General features: G+C 47.0%; 1 protein-coding gene across 6 annotated transcripts in view; it reads right to left on the reverse strand.

Annotated features, from left to right (window-relative positions):
- BTNL2 (butyrophilin like 2) overlaps positions 1-16,726 on the reverse strand; it is a 1,264,829-nt gene that overhangs the window by 684,595 nt on the left and 563,508 nt on the right. The gene's annotated exons all lie outside the window — the stretch shown is intronic.

Raw genomic sequence — 16,726 nt, forward strand, 5'->3', positions numbered from 1 at the left:
CTCTGTGGGTCTCAAGCAGGGGTACACGTATCCCTGGGGTACACAGAGCTCTTCCGAGGAGTAGGTCAACTCATCTAGATATTGGCCTAGTTTTACAACGGGCTACATAAAAAGCACTAGCGAAGTCAGTGCAAACTAAAATTTCAGACAGACACTGACTTGTTTACACTGTTCTATATGCAATACACTGACATGTAAGTACAATACTTATTTCCAATGGATTTATTTTATAATTGAATGGTAAAAATGAGAGTCAGCCATTTTTCAGCAATAGTGGCTGTGGCAACATTTGTATTTTCATGTCGGATTTTCAAAGCAAGTCATTTTTAAGCCACGTAAAACTTGGGGTACGCAAGAGAAATCAGACTCCTGAAAGGGGTGCAGTGGTCTGGAAAGGTTGAGAGCCACTGCCCTAACTCATCTCACAGCCTGGGACGTCTTCTCGACTGACGCTCCGCAGGAAAGCTAGAGATGAAAGACAACACCAGAGCCCAGCTTCCCAGTACAGGGAGGGGGAGGAAAGACTCACCCCGGCCTTTCCTTGTTACAGGGACCCACAGTGACACGGACTCTCTCTCACTCTGCAGCTTCTCAGGCTCTGCAGATGGGAACAGCTACGGGTGGATAAAAGGCAGCCAGGTTCTGTCTGAGACGTGTGCCGCGGAGCTCAAATGGATCTACCAGAAAGAAGCGGCCATGATATAAACAGCGCAACTGAGGATCCACATTTGTGTATCTGTAATGAGAATTACCTCCCTGTGAAGACTCCTGGGTAGGGCCCTACCAAATTCACCCATCCAGTTTGGTAAATTTCACGATCATGAGATTTTTAAAAGTCTTTTAAATTTCACAGTTTTAGCTATTTCAATCTGAAATGTCACCCTGTTGTAACTGTGTGGATCCCATCCCAGAAGAGAGTCATGGGGGGTCTCAAGGCTATTGGGGGAGGGGTGTCACGGTATTGCGACCCTGACTTCGGCACTGCTCCTGGCAGTGGTGCTACCTTCAGAGCTGGGCTCCCGGCCGGCGGCCACGGAGCTTTCTGCTGCTGGGGGAGGTTCCTGGAGGTGGCTCTGATCTGGCCCTGGGAGCAGCCCATGCAGGGGACGAGGTCCTGTTCCTCCCCAGCCCAGCCCGAACTTGCAGCTAGTTCCTGGCACACGATAGGAGCCCCTGCCCGGGACGCTCCCAGCCCTGCCCCTCCCCCGTTCCAGGGTCCAGCCCTGCCACTAGGATAGTCCACTAGGATGCTGGCAGGGGGGTAAGCCTTGGGCAACAGGGTCAAAAGTGGCAGAGAAATAAGCCACTGGGCGTTTCTTTTCTCCGTGCATCTGAGTGAGAACTCCAAGTGCACACCTAGATTGTACGTGGCAGAAAAGGGTAAAAGGCTTAGAATAGTCAGGCAGCCCTAAGGCAGGGGCAGAAGCCAAACCCTGTTTGAGGGAAACAAAGACTATCCTAGCTCTGTATCTAGTTAATGTTCACCTGAATTTCCCCCAAATCGAGCATTTGATTCTTGACAATGTTTCATACAGAGAAACTCCAGGCAGGGAGTGAGAGTCCTATGATGAGCACATTTCCAATGCCCACCCTGGTAGCTTACTAGCTCTCTCCATTGCTTTCTATGCCATTGTGTAATGTCCTACAAGGCTTCCTCAGGGCTTCAAGGTTTCCTTCTTGAAACTTGAAACTTGATCAGGTAACAGGCCCCTGATCTGATTACCCAAAACCCCCAACCAGAACCTACCTACCTGCCTACTTACTTATTTTTTAATGAATTAACCCTGAAATTCTCACCATGCTGTATCTTTGGTCTGGGTTTGTTGCTAGAAGGAGCTTCTCAGTAATATGAAGATGGAATAAAAACATACCAGATTGATGACAAAGTTCAAACATGTTGGCCTTGTCTTGACACAGAATGTAATATGGGGTGATTATTTCTTCCCTGCATGGGGGGCAATGTTTAAATGTTTATGGCAATGCCATAAAATTATGAAAAAAGGTACCAAGTGGTAATATTGCACAAAATTACCCCCTCCACACAAAAAATTAATAGTAAATTATAAAAATACTGTAAAGGCACATCTGTCTCCAACATGTGTCTTAACCACAAAATACAGGTTGTGTGTCAATGCTCATAAAAATTAAAAAAACTTACACATATAAAAAAATTGGGATCCCTTTAGTTTCCAGGAAACGCAAACCCATAAAAAAAGGTTAACACTTTCATAAACATGCACAAAATGTAGGTATCAACAAAATCACATTATTTAAAAAAAATGCCCAACATGTAAAAATTGAGCTCCCTATGGAAGACTCCAGCAGAAACCATCCCTCTACTAATAATCAAGCCATAAAAGACCCATTCAATCCCTAACACTCTTAAGAAAGTATAACTATATTTGTAACTTGTGCAGAGGTCTGTATAAAGTTTCTGTATGCTTGGGTAATTATAACTTTAATAAAACTTATAAAATAAAATAAACCTTGCATTGGTAAATGTATGTGTGGTCACTACCTTTGGTCTTTGTGTTCCTAAAAACTCTAAATCTAAAGCAAGTAGCAAAGGTAACTTTCACTGTGTTAAGCTTAAAACTGTAGCTGCCAGAGCCGAACCCACGGTGGTGTAATACCACATTGCAAAATTCACTTTAAATAAAATTAAAGGCTACCCCCTGATAGCTGCAGCCCTCAATACCAGCTCCAGCACCACCTTCAGCACCATCCCCACTGCCTGCAGACCGACTTCCATGCTACCACGTCCAGCAGCCACTGGAAAACTCTGGGGTTGGGTGGGCTCTGAGCAATGCATGGAGTGAAATGGGCAGATGTACCATGTGCATTCCACCCCCATAAAACAGCATTCAATAAGATCAACATTTTGACTAGGGGGAAGGAGAACTGGAGGTGCCCTTCTGACTTCCAGTTCCACTATTAGTGAGCCCATGGAGCTTGGACTTTAGCTATTGGTCCCCTTTTGCACAGGAAGAAAAGGAGGACTTGTGGCACCTTAGAGACTAACCAATTTACTTGAGCATAAGCTTTCGTGAGCTACAGCTCACTTCATCAGATGCTCATGCTCCAATAAATTGGTTAGTCTCTAAGGTGCCACAAGGACTCCTTTTCTTTTTGCAAATACAGACTAACATGGCTGCTACTCTGAAACCTGTCCTTTTGCACAGGGTTGCACTTTATTTCACACTGCACACTTCTGAAGAATTATTTGTGGACAGGAAGTTATGGTGCCTGCAATGGTCTTTGGGTTATTTCAGCATTTTGTTTTGTTAATGAATTGGCTGGCTTGGACAATACATTGGCATATGAGTGTCAGGAAATAAAGGAAGAGTCAGGAAGTTGTATCCAAAGATTTTAAATAAAATATCAGATTCTTTTAAAAGCAACAGCAAATAACCAAGAGCAAATCAGCACATAGGAAATAGACACAATGCCAATGTACAGCATTACAGTCCCTCATCACATCTCCACATCACCCAGTGCTGCAAGGATGTAGGTGTGTAAGCCATCCCTTGTTTCCCTTGTTCACCTGGACCCAACCTCTGTGATGACAGCAGGAGCGATGGAAGCTCCATAAAAGTGTGGGGAGCCACCGGCACCTAAACTCTGGCCCTGCCCTCCCCCACTACCCCTTTTCCCAATGCCCTGCTCCCACATCACCCCTTCCTCCTGAGCCCCCACCCTCACACCACCTCTGCCCCGTAAGGCCCTACCCCTGCTCACTCCTCTCTGCCCCCGCATCGCTTGCTCTTACGGCTTGTTAAAAGTTGGAGGGCATAGTCCCCCATTTTTAAAAGTGATGGGGCCATGGACCCCTGACTCCCCATTCCAGCACCCCTGGATGACAGGTGCACATTCTGGATGTCTGTATGGGACTGCAACCAGCAGTGTCTTTCTCCTTGCAGATGCTAGGCAGAGCACAGCAGACCACAGCCATATGGATGGCACTGGCTATGTTGGTGTCCAAATGGTCTGTAGGTGGCACCATATTGCCTTCAGCCTGCCAAATGTGCACTCCATGTCCCTAGAAATCCTAGTGCCAAACACGAAACTACAGCATTCATGTCAACACACGTGTATGGAGTACGGATCATGTGCAGCTCGGCAGTGTGGACTTTTACAAGTGGACTTGACTAATGTGTGCACATGCCTGCAAGGCAGGATGGAGCACACGCTGCAGTGTAGACACACCCTTAGCTACTAACCTGACCAGTGGCTAGAGTTCTCTTGGATTGCAGAGGCTAGTGACAGACAGGCTGCACAATCTTAGGACCAAGGAAATTGGCTTGTCTTCCTCCATCTCTGCTCTCAATGGCTCTTAAATCCAGGGACACCACCCCTCTCCCAGGTTTATAGAAACTGTGCATTACAGGCTCTGCAGAAACATTGGAGACCTCCAGCATCTTAGGATGAGGATGTGTGAGGCTAGACTGGCTGATGACAAGTGTCCCAGAGGGGTATTTCTTCCTGTGTCTCAGGGACACAGTCTGAGCTGTGATTGCAAATCCCAGACCCAGAGCCAAGGGTGGATTTTCTCCCCAGCAAAGGAAGTCGGTGGGAAAGTGAATATCAGTACCCCTTTATCAGCATCAAAAAATGCCACCTTCCCCACTTCATAGTCCAGAGAAACCCGGATCCTCTTGGGCACCTGCTTCAGGGCCAATGGGGAGCGAGGAGAAGTGACAGCGAGGTACTGATTCCCCCAATGGCCCACAGCCCAGATCCCCTCCTCAGTGCTAAATATGATCTCTCCTTTCCTCCTCACAGACTCTCTAGCGATCCCCACAGCCCAGTATCCCCCATGTCCCACCTCCACCTCCCAGTAATGTCTCCCTGAGTTGAACCCCTCGTAGCCCAGCACACAACGTTCATATTCAAATCTCTTAGGATTGTCGAGGCAATCCAGCCGTGTGAATAGCCGTTTAACACTTTTGCAATCCACAGACAGGAGAAGATGGGGATGAACTGTGTCTGGATCCAAGTCACATTCTCTGGGAAAGAAAAAATCAGAGCATTAAGGGCAGAGCTCAGCCCTGCGGGAGAGTTTGATCATGTCAGTGACAGAATCTGCCCCAGATGGAGTGTGACTTAGGGAATCGCCTTCCTCCAGAATTTACCAGGTTGGAATGGGGAGCAGCTCTGAGATCTCAGCACAGTGCAGGGGAGAGTCACTCCCCTGACAGAGATGTGTCAGTAACAGAGTGAAGGGATCAGCTGGGCCAGGCCTCAGAATCAGGGTCTATCCCCTCCTGGCCCCACCTCTCCCCATGGAGGGGACTAGTATCCCTGGGGGGACACAGCAGATTATATGAAGTCAAGAATATTGACACAGCTCCCCCCCCCCCGAAGTGCTTTATTTCCAGCATGAGTCCTTTTGTTTCCCAGCTGCTTCCTCCTTTCAATGTGATATAGGCCTCCTCACTCTCCTCCCCTCTCCAAATGCTGGATCTCTGACATGCTCCTTCCTCAGACAGCAACAGGCCACATGGGGCAAGGACTTGACATGCCTCAGATTTCACTGCTCAGCAGCAGGTCCCGTTTCTCCCAAGGGCGGCTGCTCTGGGGAACTGCACTCACCCTCCTGTTAATTGCTATCATCTTCAAAACTGCTCATCATCCCACCCTTCCCTTCCCTTCCCTTCCCTTCCTCTCCTTCCCACCACCACCTTCACTCCCCCACCCATCTCTCCTCCACTGCTCGCTCTGGCTCATGTGCAGGAAGCAGGATCTTCCTCCCCTACATTTTATTTCCTCACTTACCCCAGCCCCTCTAGCTGTAATTCTAGTCAACACTTTTCCCATCTCCATCATCATGGTATCTAAACACCAGACACAGAATTCAGTTGCTCCTTGTCTGCAGAGCATAGCTCTGTCCCTCTCCCAGGCAGTGAGGGCTGAAGAAGAGTGAGGAGGAGACATGAGCAGGAGCAGGAAGGCAATTGATGGGAAGACAGGGCAGGCCTTGGCCCTGGGGTAGCAGCTGGGCAGGGTCATGTTCCATTGTACAATGACTGGGAGGTGCTCTCAGAAAGCCCTTCAGGGGGCAGGGCACATGCAGACAGAGGAGTGGGAGGAGCTGTGTATGATCTGGATGCATTGTGCTGTGGCAGGACATAGGCATAAAACCTGCCTCACATCCTGATGCGCACCAACATACAGGATGCTTGTGAGGTCTGCCCTGAACTACTCACTGCTGCAATCAAGGAGAAGGTGCAACATTTTCTTATGAAAGGTGATGGACATTGATACAGTATGATCTTCAATTACCTTTTTCCAGAGGGGCAGCAAGCTTTCTCCAGCCTGAAACCAACCACATAATCAGAGATGAGAATTCCCCAGAACAAATTCTCTAGGATTCAATAGGGTACAGAATGGTACACTGAGGGAAAAATAGATTTATAATGTCTATCAGATGTTTATGATAAAATAAAGAATCAGAAACACACCTAGATTGTGTAAGTGCTTCTCTCACAGAGGCTACACCTTTAACACACTCTTTTGTATTATGTCAGGTTCCATTAACTATGCAACTGTCAAAAAACTTACGATCTGATTTTTCAACGGACACATTAGAATTAGGATGCAAAATACCTGGTCAGAAAAGCCTGAACCTGGTCCCACCGAGGTCAGTGAAAAATCTCCCATCTATTTCAGAGGGAGCAGAATAGAACATATATGTGCAGCAATCGTGAAAAGATGGCTGCACGTGCTTAACTTTACAGATCGGAGTCACTCCACTGAGTCCCATGAGTTCTACTCAGATACAGCAAGTCAAATCTGAAAGCTAATCCTAATTTTTGAATTAAAAGTGTTTTTCTTGACAAATTGCCTTTTTCAGAAACAAACATTTTTCTTCAAAACATTGCCAATTTAATTTCAATTTTATGACAAAGATCCATTTTCCACTTCTTTTCTGCACTATTTCTCAGTACTGTCAGGATCAAAGTTAAATCTGACAGCTCCTTTCTTTTCAAATCCCTTATCTTATTTTGTTTATTCTGTGTGACATTGATCAGCCTTACCTCTATTCCACATTTTTTAAAATCGAAATTGAAAAAAGAAAAACAACCTCCCCCAAGAAATAAATAATCAGAAAAACAACCCTGCCCCCCCAAAATCAATCAACCTAACAAAAAAACTAAATAAACGTCAACACCACAATGACAACAAAACTCTCTGATCAGTATACAACTGCGTGCAAAAAATAGAAAGAAGCAAAAGAAGACTTACCAAGCTCTGCAGTAAGTTTCCCTAAAAATGTAGAGAAATAAATATTCATTATTATATCCAGTTTTATCATCCAGAGCTTCTATCCCCCTGGATACACAGTTGAAAGGCTGTATTCTCTATGTATGAAATTCACACTATCGCTAAAGAGGGCAGTGTCTGAGTTATGGGAGTGTTGGGCAGAGAGATGTTACAATTGACAATACTTAGCTGTGATGATTCAAAAAGGGCTTGGTTTTAAACCTGAAAGTTGCTAGGAACTTTTTCCTCCCTGGAATAGATGCATTTATTTACTTCCCTGGCATGGGGTGTTTCTGTAGGGCCCAGCACTATAGAGCTCAGGTGCACTGCACTTTGTTAGCAAAAAGAGATTTCAGTAAAGATACCACACGCAGGACACAGAGCACCTCTGAAGCCTCGCAATGGCCAGTGTACTCACTTTGATCTCAGCTGCAGCTCCTGCACATCCCCTATCTGGAATCTACAAAATCCTGGCCTGGTGGCTTCACTCCCATTTCTCTGCCGACCTGATACTTGTCATGTGACAATGGTAAAGCTCAACAGAGTCATTTTCTATATCACTGACCAGATCATGTTGTTATAATAAGGAAACAGAGCTATCCCTAAAACTCCTCAGTCTCTATCTTCATTTCTCCCTGTACTTCACCGTCCAGCCCCAGCTTCTGGCTTCCTGCATAGATTTATAGTACATATAGCCACACACACACACACCTCTTTCTCAGCAGTTGTTGACGTTATTTTGGCAGGTGTTAATAGGATTTTGATCCAAAGAGGATCACAGACTTTGTTAAACCCAAGCATCTGCCTTCAGGTTCAGTAGAAAGAATCATTATGGCCTTTTGTGTTGTGATCCAGCTAGAAATAATGAAAACTACTGCCCAGTGCACTGGGCACAAAGCCAACCCAGGTAGATTAACAGGGCTATCACTGATAGTGAACTCAGGGGCTAAAAGACCGTGTGTGTGTGTGTGTGTATGTGTGTGTGCGCGCACGTGCGTGCATGTGTGTTTGTTGGAGGTAGAAAACCAAAAGAAACCTGGCAAAGGAGTTATGGGTGTGAACGGAAGCAGATAGGGCTCCTTGGGCACAGAGCTCACTACAGTGGAAGATTGGGGATTTTCTGAGCAAGGAAACTGTCTGCTGTTGTTGGTTTCTACTGTGTTCTAGGATAAAAGACTTTCCTCTACATATTCTGTAAATAACAAGATGACACCAAGAATAGACCTAACTTGTATCTATCAGAAACAACTCTGCACAAAGGGGAAAAACTGATACCAAGCTGGCATGAAGCCCTTCCCCGCTGTGCAGGAGGGCACAGAGTCCCCCTTGTCTCCCACTTAATGTCACCTCCCGCAGGAGGGGAATTTCACCCTCAGTGAAGATACATCTTAAATCATGTTCTCTATGTTCTCATCTCCTACCTATTGAATTATCATCAATACATTATTGTGATATTTCATGTGAGTTTCAAGTTGGTGTTCCTTTATTACCAATAATCACAACAACAAAAATTAACAGCAAACAACTTCATAGAACAGTTTCTATTAGGAGAAAACATTTGAAAAGCAAGTTGTTTAAGAATATTTACAGTTAATGTAGATTGAAAGAAATGTTTGCATTATATGAATCCTTAGCACCTCGATAAACATTAAATTTTTGTTTTACTAATCATGTGACTACATTGGAGTTCAATATCAAAGAGTGAGTATTTCCAAGTTGTGAAAGTTCTGAATTCCCAGCAGAATTAGAGCCCAGTCCTGCTTCCTGGCATATCCTACATATCCAGCAACTTTGTTGGGAGCTTTAGGGGTGCAAGGAGTGTAATTTCAGGCCCTAATATTATCAACTGTATTGTTCTAGGACTTGTGCATTTAGTGCTTGATCCTTCACTCCCTGAAGTCAATGACAAAGCTCTTATTGATGATAGTGGTGTTTCTGGTTCTAAAATCTCTCCCATAATAAATAATAAATAATAATAATAATGAGGAGACAAATTTGTGGAAAATTTTACTTGTTGGAGGAAAGATAATGACACCAATGTCGGTATCACATTTCCCAAACAAATAAATAAATAAAATAAACAGCGATAAATAAAAATTATTACTAGAAAATATGAATGGCCATACTGGGTCAGACCAAAGGTCCATCTAGCCCAGTATCCTGTCTTCCGACAGTGGCCAATGCCAGGTGCCCCCAGAGGGAATGAACAAAACAGGTAATCATCAAGTGATCATCCCATAGCCCATTCCCATCTTCTGGCAAACAGAGGCTAGGGACACCATCCCTGCCCATCCTGGCTAATAGCCATTGATGGACCTATCATCCATGAACTTATCTAGTTCTTTTTTGAACCTTGTTATAGGCTTGGCCTTCACAACATCCTCTGGCAAAGAATTCCACAGGTTGACTCTGCGTTGTGTGAAGAAATACTTCCTTTTGTTTCTTTTAAACCTGCTGCCTATTAATTTCATTTTATGACCCCCTAGTTCTTGTGTTATGAGAAGGAGTAAATAACACTTCCTTATTTATTTTCTCCACACCAGTGATGATTTTATAGACCTCAATCATACCTCCCCTCAGTTGTTTCTTTTCCAAGCTGAAAAGTCCCAGTTTTATTAATGTCTCCTCATACGGAAGCTGTTCCATATCCCTAATAAATTTTGTTGCCCTTTTCTGAACCTTTTCCAATCCCAACATATATTTTTTGAGATGGGGTGACTACATCTGCATGCAGTATTCAAGATGTGGGTGTACCATGGATTTACACAGAGGTATCTATCCCTTTCTTAATGATTCACAACATTCTGTTTGCTTTTTTGACTGATGCTTCACATTAAGTGGATGTTTTCAGAAAACTATCCATAATGACTCCAAGCCCTGGTCTACACTAGGACTTTAGGTCGAATTTAGCAGCATTAAATCGATGTAAACCTGCACCCGTCCACACGATGAAGCCCTTTATTTTGACTTAAAGGGCTCTTAAAATCGATTTCCTTACTCCATCCCTGACAAGTGGATTAGCGCTTAAATCGACCTTGCCGGCTCGAATTTGGGGTACTGTGGACACAATTCGACGGTATTGGCCTCCAGGAGCTATCCCAGAGTGCTCCATTGTGACTGCTCTGGACAGCACTCTCAACTCAGATGCACTGGCCAGGTAGACAGGAAAAGAATCGCAAACTTTTGAATCTCATTTCCTGTTTGGCCAGCGTGGCAAGCTGCAGGTGACCATGCAGAGCTCATCAGCAGAGGTGACCATGATGGAGTCCCAGAATCGCAAAAGAGCTCCAGCATGGACTGAACGGGAGGTACGGGATCTGATCGCTGTATGGGGAGAGGAATCCGTGCTATCAGAACTCCGTTCCAGTTTTCGAAATGCCAAAACCTTTGTCAAAATCTCCCAGGGCATGAAGGACAGAGGCCATAACAGGGACCCAAAGCAGTGCCGCGAGAAACTTAAGGCGCTGAGGCAAGCCTACCAGAAAACCAGAGAGGCGAATGGCCGCTCCGGATCAGAGCCCCAAACATGCCGCTTCTATGATGAGCTGCATGCCATTTTAGGGGGTTCAGCCACCACTACCCCAGCCGTGTTGTTTGACTCCTTCAATGGAGATGGAGGCAATACGGAAGCAGGTTTTGGGGACGAAGAAGATGATGATGAGGAGGAGGTTGTAGATAGCTCACAGCAAGCAAGCGGACAAACCAGTTTTCCCGACAGCCAGGAACGGTTTCTCACCCTGGACCTGGAGCCAGTACCCCCCGGACCCACCCAAGGCTGCCTCCTGGACCCGGCAGGAGGAGAAGGGACCTCCAGTGAGTGTACCTTTTAAAATACTATACATGGTTTAAAAGCAAGCATGTGAAAAGATTAATTTGCCCAGGCATTCACGGCTCTCCTGGATGTACTCCCAAAACCTTTGCAAAAGGTTTCTGGGGAGGGCAGCCTTATTGCGTCCTCCATGGTAGGACACTTTACCACTCCAGGCCAGTAGCATGTACTTGGGAATCATTGTACAACAAAGCATTGCAGTGTATGTTTGCTGGCGTTCAAACAACATCCGTTCTTTATCTCTCTGTGTTATCCTCAGGAGAGTGATATCATTCATGGTCACCTGGTTGAAATAGGATGCTTTTCTTCAGGGGACACTCAGAGGTGCCCGTTCCTGCTGGGTTGTTTGCCTGTGGCTGAACAGAAATGTTCCCCACTGTGAGCCACGGGGAGGAGGGAGGGTTGAGGGGGTAGCCACGCGGTGGGGGGAGGCAAAATGCGACCTTGTAACGAAAGCACATGTGCTATGTATGTAATGTTAACAGCAAGGTTTACCCTGAAAGACTGTAGCCACTGTTTTATAAAATGTGTCTTTTTAAATACTGCTGTCCCTTTTTTTTCTCCGCCAGCTGCATGTGTTTCAATGATCACAGGATCTTCTCCTTCCCAGAGGCTAGTGAAGATTAGAAAGAAAAAAAAACGCACTTATGATGAAATGTTCTCTGAGCTCACGTTGTCCTCCCACACTGACAGAGCACAGAGGAATGCATGGAGGCAAATAATGTCAGAGTGCAGGAAAGCACAAAATGACCGGGAGGAGAGGTGGCGGGCTGAAGAGAGTAAGTGGCGGGCTGAAGAGAGGGCTGAAGCTGAAAGGTGGTGGCAGCGTGATGAGAGGAGGCAGGATTCAATGCTGAGGCTGCTGGAGGATCAAACTAATATGCTCCAGAGTATGGTTGAGCTGCAGCAAAGGCAGCTGGAGCACAGACTGCCACTACAGCCCCTGTGTAACTAACCACCCTCCTCCCCAAGTTCCATAGCCTCCACACCCAGACGCCCAAGAACGCGGTGGGGGGGTCTCCGGCCAACCAGCCACTCCACCACAGAGGATTGCCCAAAAGACAGAAGGCTGGCATTCAATAAATTTTAAAGTTGTAAACTTTTAAAGTGCTGGGTGGCATTTTCATTCCCTCCTCCACCACCCCTCCTGGGCTACCTTGGTAGTCATCCCCCTATTTGTGTGATGAATAAATAAAGAATGCATGAATGTGAAGCAACAATGACTTTATTGACTCTGCAAGCAGTGATCGAAGGGAGGAGGGGAGGGTGGTTAGCTTACAGGGAAGTAGAGTGAACCAAGGGGCGGGGGGTTTCATTGAGGAGAAACAAACAGAACTTTCACACCGTAGCCTGGCCAGTCATGAAACTGGTTTTCAAAGCTTCTCTGATGCGCACCGCGCCCTCCTGTGCTCTTCTAACCACCCTGGTGTCTGGCTGCACGTAACCAGCAGCCAGACGATTTGCCTCAACCTCCCACCCCTCCATAAATGTCTCCCTCTTACTCTCACAGATATTATGGAGTGCACAGCAAGCAGTAATAACAGTGGGAATATTGGTTTCGCTGAGGTCTAAGCGAGTCAGTAAACTGCGCCAGCGCGCCTTTAAACGTCCAAATGCACATTCTACCACCATTCTGCACTTGCTCAGCCTGTAGTTGAACAGCTCTTGACTACTGTCCAGGCTGCCTGTGTATGGCTTCATGAGCCATGGCATTAAGGGGTAGGCTGGGTCCCCAAGGATACATATAGGCATTTCAACATCCCCAACAGTTATCTTCTGGTCTGGGAATAAAGTCCCTTCCTGCAGCTTTTGAAACAGACCAGAGTTCCTGAAGATGCGAGCGTCATGTACCTTTCCCGGCCATCCCACACTGATGTTGGTGAAACGTCCCTTGTGATCCACCAGAGCTTGCAGCACTATTTAAAAGTACCCCTTGCAGTTTATGTAGTCGCTGGCTTGGTGCTCCGGTGCCAAGATAGGGATATGGGTTCCATCTATGGCCCACCACAGTTAGGGAATCCCATTGCAGCAAAGCCATCCACTATGACCTGCACATTTCCCAGGGTCACTGCCCTTGATATCAGCAGATCTTTGATTGCGTGGGCTACTTGCATCACAGCAGCCCCCACAGTAGATTTGCCCAATCCAAATTGATTCCCAACTGACTGGTAGCTGTCTGGCGTTGCAAGCTTCCACAGGGCTATCGCCACTTGCTTCTCAACTGTGAGGGCTGCTCTCATCTTGGTATTCATGCGTTTCAGGGCAGGGGAAAGCAAGTCACAAAGTTCCATGAAAGTGCCCTTACGCATGCGAAAGTTTCGCAGCCACTGGGAATCGTCCCAGACCTGCAACACGATGCGGTCCCACCAGTCTGTGCTTGTTTCCCAAGCCCAGAATCGGTGTTCCACCGCATGAACCTGCCCCATTAGCACCATGATGCATGCACTGGCAGGGCCCATGCTTTCAGAGAAATCTGTGTCCATGTCCTGATCACTCACGTGACCACACTGACATCGCCTCCTCGCCCAGTATCGCTCTGCCAGGTTCTGGTGCTGCATATACTGCTGGATAATGTGTGTGGTGTTTAATGTGCTCCTAATTGCCAAAGTGAGCTGAGCGGCCTCCATGCTTGCCTTGGTATGGCATCCACACAGAAAAAAGTCACGGAACGATTGTCTGTCGTTGCTCTGACGGAGGGAGGGGCGACTGATGACATGGCTTACAGGGTTGGCTTACAGGGAATTAAAATCAACAAAGGGGGTGGCTTTACATCAAGGAGTATTTCAGGCAGGACTTCACGGAGGGTTCCAATAAGAAATGGTGCACCTAAGTAATTGTTCTTATTGGAACAAGCAGGTTGGTCTGGCCTCTGATTGATACATAGCTAGATTTACCTTGCTGCACCTTCTCTGTGAGTGACTGCAGTGTGACCTAGAGGAATGAGTCCCCTAGACGGGGCGGGAGGGGGGGAAGTGAATGAGTACAAAACAAATCTAGTCTTTTTCTTGTTTTGATCCACTCCATCTATCTTTTACATCTTTGGCTGGCAGCAGACGGTGCAGAAGGACTGCAAGCCATCCACATCTCATGGCTGCTCGGCAGGAGATGGTACAATAGGACTGCTAGCTATCCATATCGCCTCCTGCTCACCATAAGATGGTTCAATAGGACTGACTGCAGGACTAAAGAGAATGACCTGGTCAAGTCACTTCTAATGTAGTCCCTGCACCCATGTCTGCCCAGGTGCTCCTGGCCGACATGGCCAGGAGCACCTCGGACATGACGATGACGGCTACCAGTCCTATTGTACAGTCTGCTGCCACAAGGCAAGGGGTTGCTGCTGCTGAGTAGCAATGCAGTACCACGTCTGCCAGCACCCAGTAGACATACGGTGACGGTTACCTGAGCGGGCTCCATGCTTGCCGTGGTATGGCGTCTGCACAGGTAACTCAAGAAAAAAGGCGCAAAATGATTGTCTGCCCTTGCTTTCATGGAGGGAGGGAGGGAACGGAGGCCTGATGATATGTACCCAGAACCACCCGCGACAATGTTTTAGCCCCATCAGGCATTGGGATCTCAACCCAGAATTCCAATGGGCAGCAGAGACTGCGGGAACTGTGGGATAACTACCCACAGTGCAACACTCCGGAAGTCGACGTTTGCCTTGGTACTGTGGAAGCACTCCACCGAGTTAATGCACTTAGAGCATTTTCTGTGGGGACACACACACTCGAATATATAAAAACGATTTCTAAAAAAACGACTTCTATAAATTCGACCTAATTTTGTAGTGTAGACATACCCTAAGCAAGTGATTTTTAAGTCAGGAGAAACTTGTGGTATGCAAGACAAATCAGACTCCTGAAAGGGGTGCAGTGGTCTGGAAAGGTTGAGAGCCACTGCCCTAACTCATCTCACAGCCTGGGATGTCTTCTCTTTTCACTTTTCTCTAATTTTATGTGTCCCGTTATATATAAATGTGAAGGCTCAGCTGGTGTAACTCAGTGAAGTTCCTTTGCAAGGACATTTCCATACAAAACCATTATTTTTTGTTGCTTCTACATTTTTCATGTTACTTTTTAGTTTTTCAGATGTAGCCTTACTGCTTTTATTAGAAGAAAATCTTGCATTATATTTTCCTTTATAATGTTTACCTTTTATTTTAAATAAATAAATAGTGATACCAATGAAACATGCGAAAATCATCAGGATCACCGACAGAGCCACCATCCATGGATTCGCCTTTGGGAAAAAGGCAGCTGTAAAAGAAAACCCTAGAGGGACTCACATCACTCTGTAAGTAAGGGCAAAAATCAAAGGATTCCACATCATATAAAGCTACCTCCAGCAGGAGTAGTCTAAAACAAAGGTGGAAATACAGCCCTGTCTGCAGTGCACAGAGCACCAGAAACCTATATTACAAGGACTCCAACCAACACAGGCATCAATTCACAGATCAGCGTATGAATCAGCCTGGTTTAATTCACTGCTGTTGTTGCACAAAGAGACAACCTTGTCCAATGCCTAAAGCACTGGCTTCAGACTCAGGAGACTGAATTATGTTCCCCACACTTCTGGTGCCCTGCTGTATGAGCTTTACTATGTAATTTCCCCTCTGTTGCTCTATTTCCTGTCCAGTCTTTTGCTTGTCTTGTTCATTTAGTTTAGAACTATCATAGTTTATTTGTACAGTGCTCAGCACACTGGGGCTGCAATCATGGGCGGTGCGTAATGGAGGCTTGGGGAGAGGCCAGAAGCGGGAGTGCAGTGGCGGATTACCGCACAGACCCACAGGGCCTATGCCCAGGGGTCCTGGCCAATTTGGGGCCCCCGGAAAAATCCCCACTGCTACAGCCTTGGGGGTGGAGGAGCTCTTACTCCAGGGCCACAGTGGGGACACAGAGCCTTTCTGGACTCGGGGTGGCAGCAGACAGGGTGGAAAGGAACAAGCGGGGTGTGGGCCTCGAGAGAAGAGGTGGAGTGGGGGTGGAATGGGGGCAGGTTCGTGGTTGGAACAGGGGCAGGCTCACAGGGGAAGGGGTGGAATGGGGTGGGGCCACGGGTAGGGCCTTGGGAGGAATGGTGGAACGGGGGATGGGCTCTGGGCTTGGCGCTCTGGCCAGGGCCAATTGCTCTGCTGCAGTCCCGGCCATGGGTGAGAGCTCAGCCCCAGCTGGGGCTATGCTCTGAGCCCCTCCTCTCCATGGTCCCAAAAGAGCTCTCAGGCAGAAGCAAAAGCAGAAGCTCCCCCTGCAGTTCCCAGCTGCCTCTCCTCATAGTCACAGCTCCCAGCTTGCCGGCTCCGGCAGCTGTCACACAGGGCGACACCATGTGACCAAGCAGGGCCAGCAAATCCTGGCAAAAGTCTGGGGGAGCATGTGACCCCATGTGTCCCGCCGTGTCACCACTGCAGGGAGGAAGGTCTCGGGTTTCAGCCCCACTCCTGAAGCCCCAAGCCCCAGCAGGTGCTTCCCATGGGGCTGAAGCCCTGAGACCCCCCTCCCCACAGATTTGAAGCCCCAAACTCCTGCAGTCATGCCCCAGCTCTCAAACTTCTGAAGATTGTCATATGTGGCTTGGAGAGTCAGTAAATTTGGCCACCTCTGCTATACAGTATAGGTGGGATCTTCAAAA

This window comes from Lepidochelys kempii, chromosome 14 (assembly GCF_965140285.1).
Source record: "Lepidochelys kempii isolate rLepKem1 chromosome 14, rLepKem1.hap1, whole genome shotgun sequence".
NCBI lineage: Eukaryota > Metazoa > Chordata > Testudines > Cheloniidae > Lepidochelys > Lepidochelys kempii.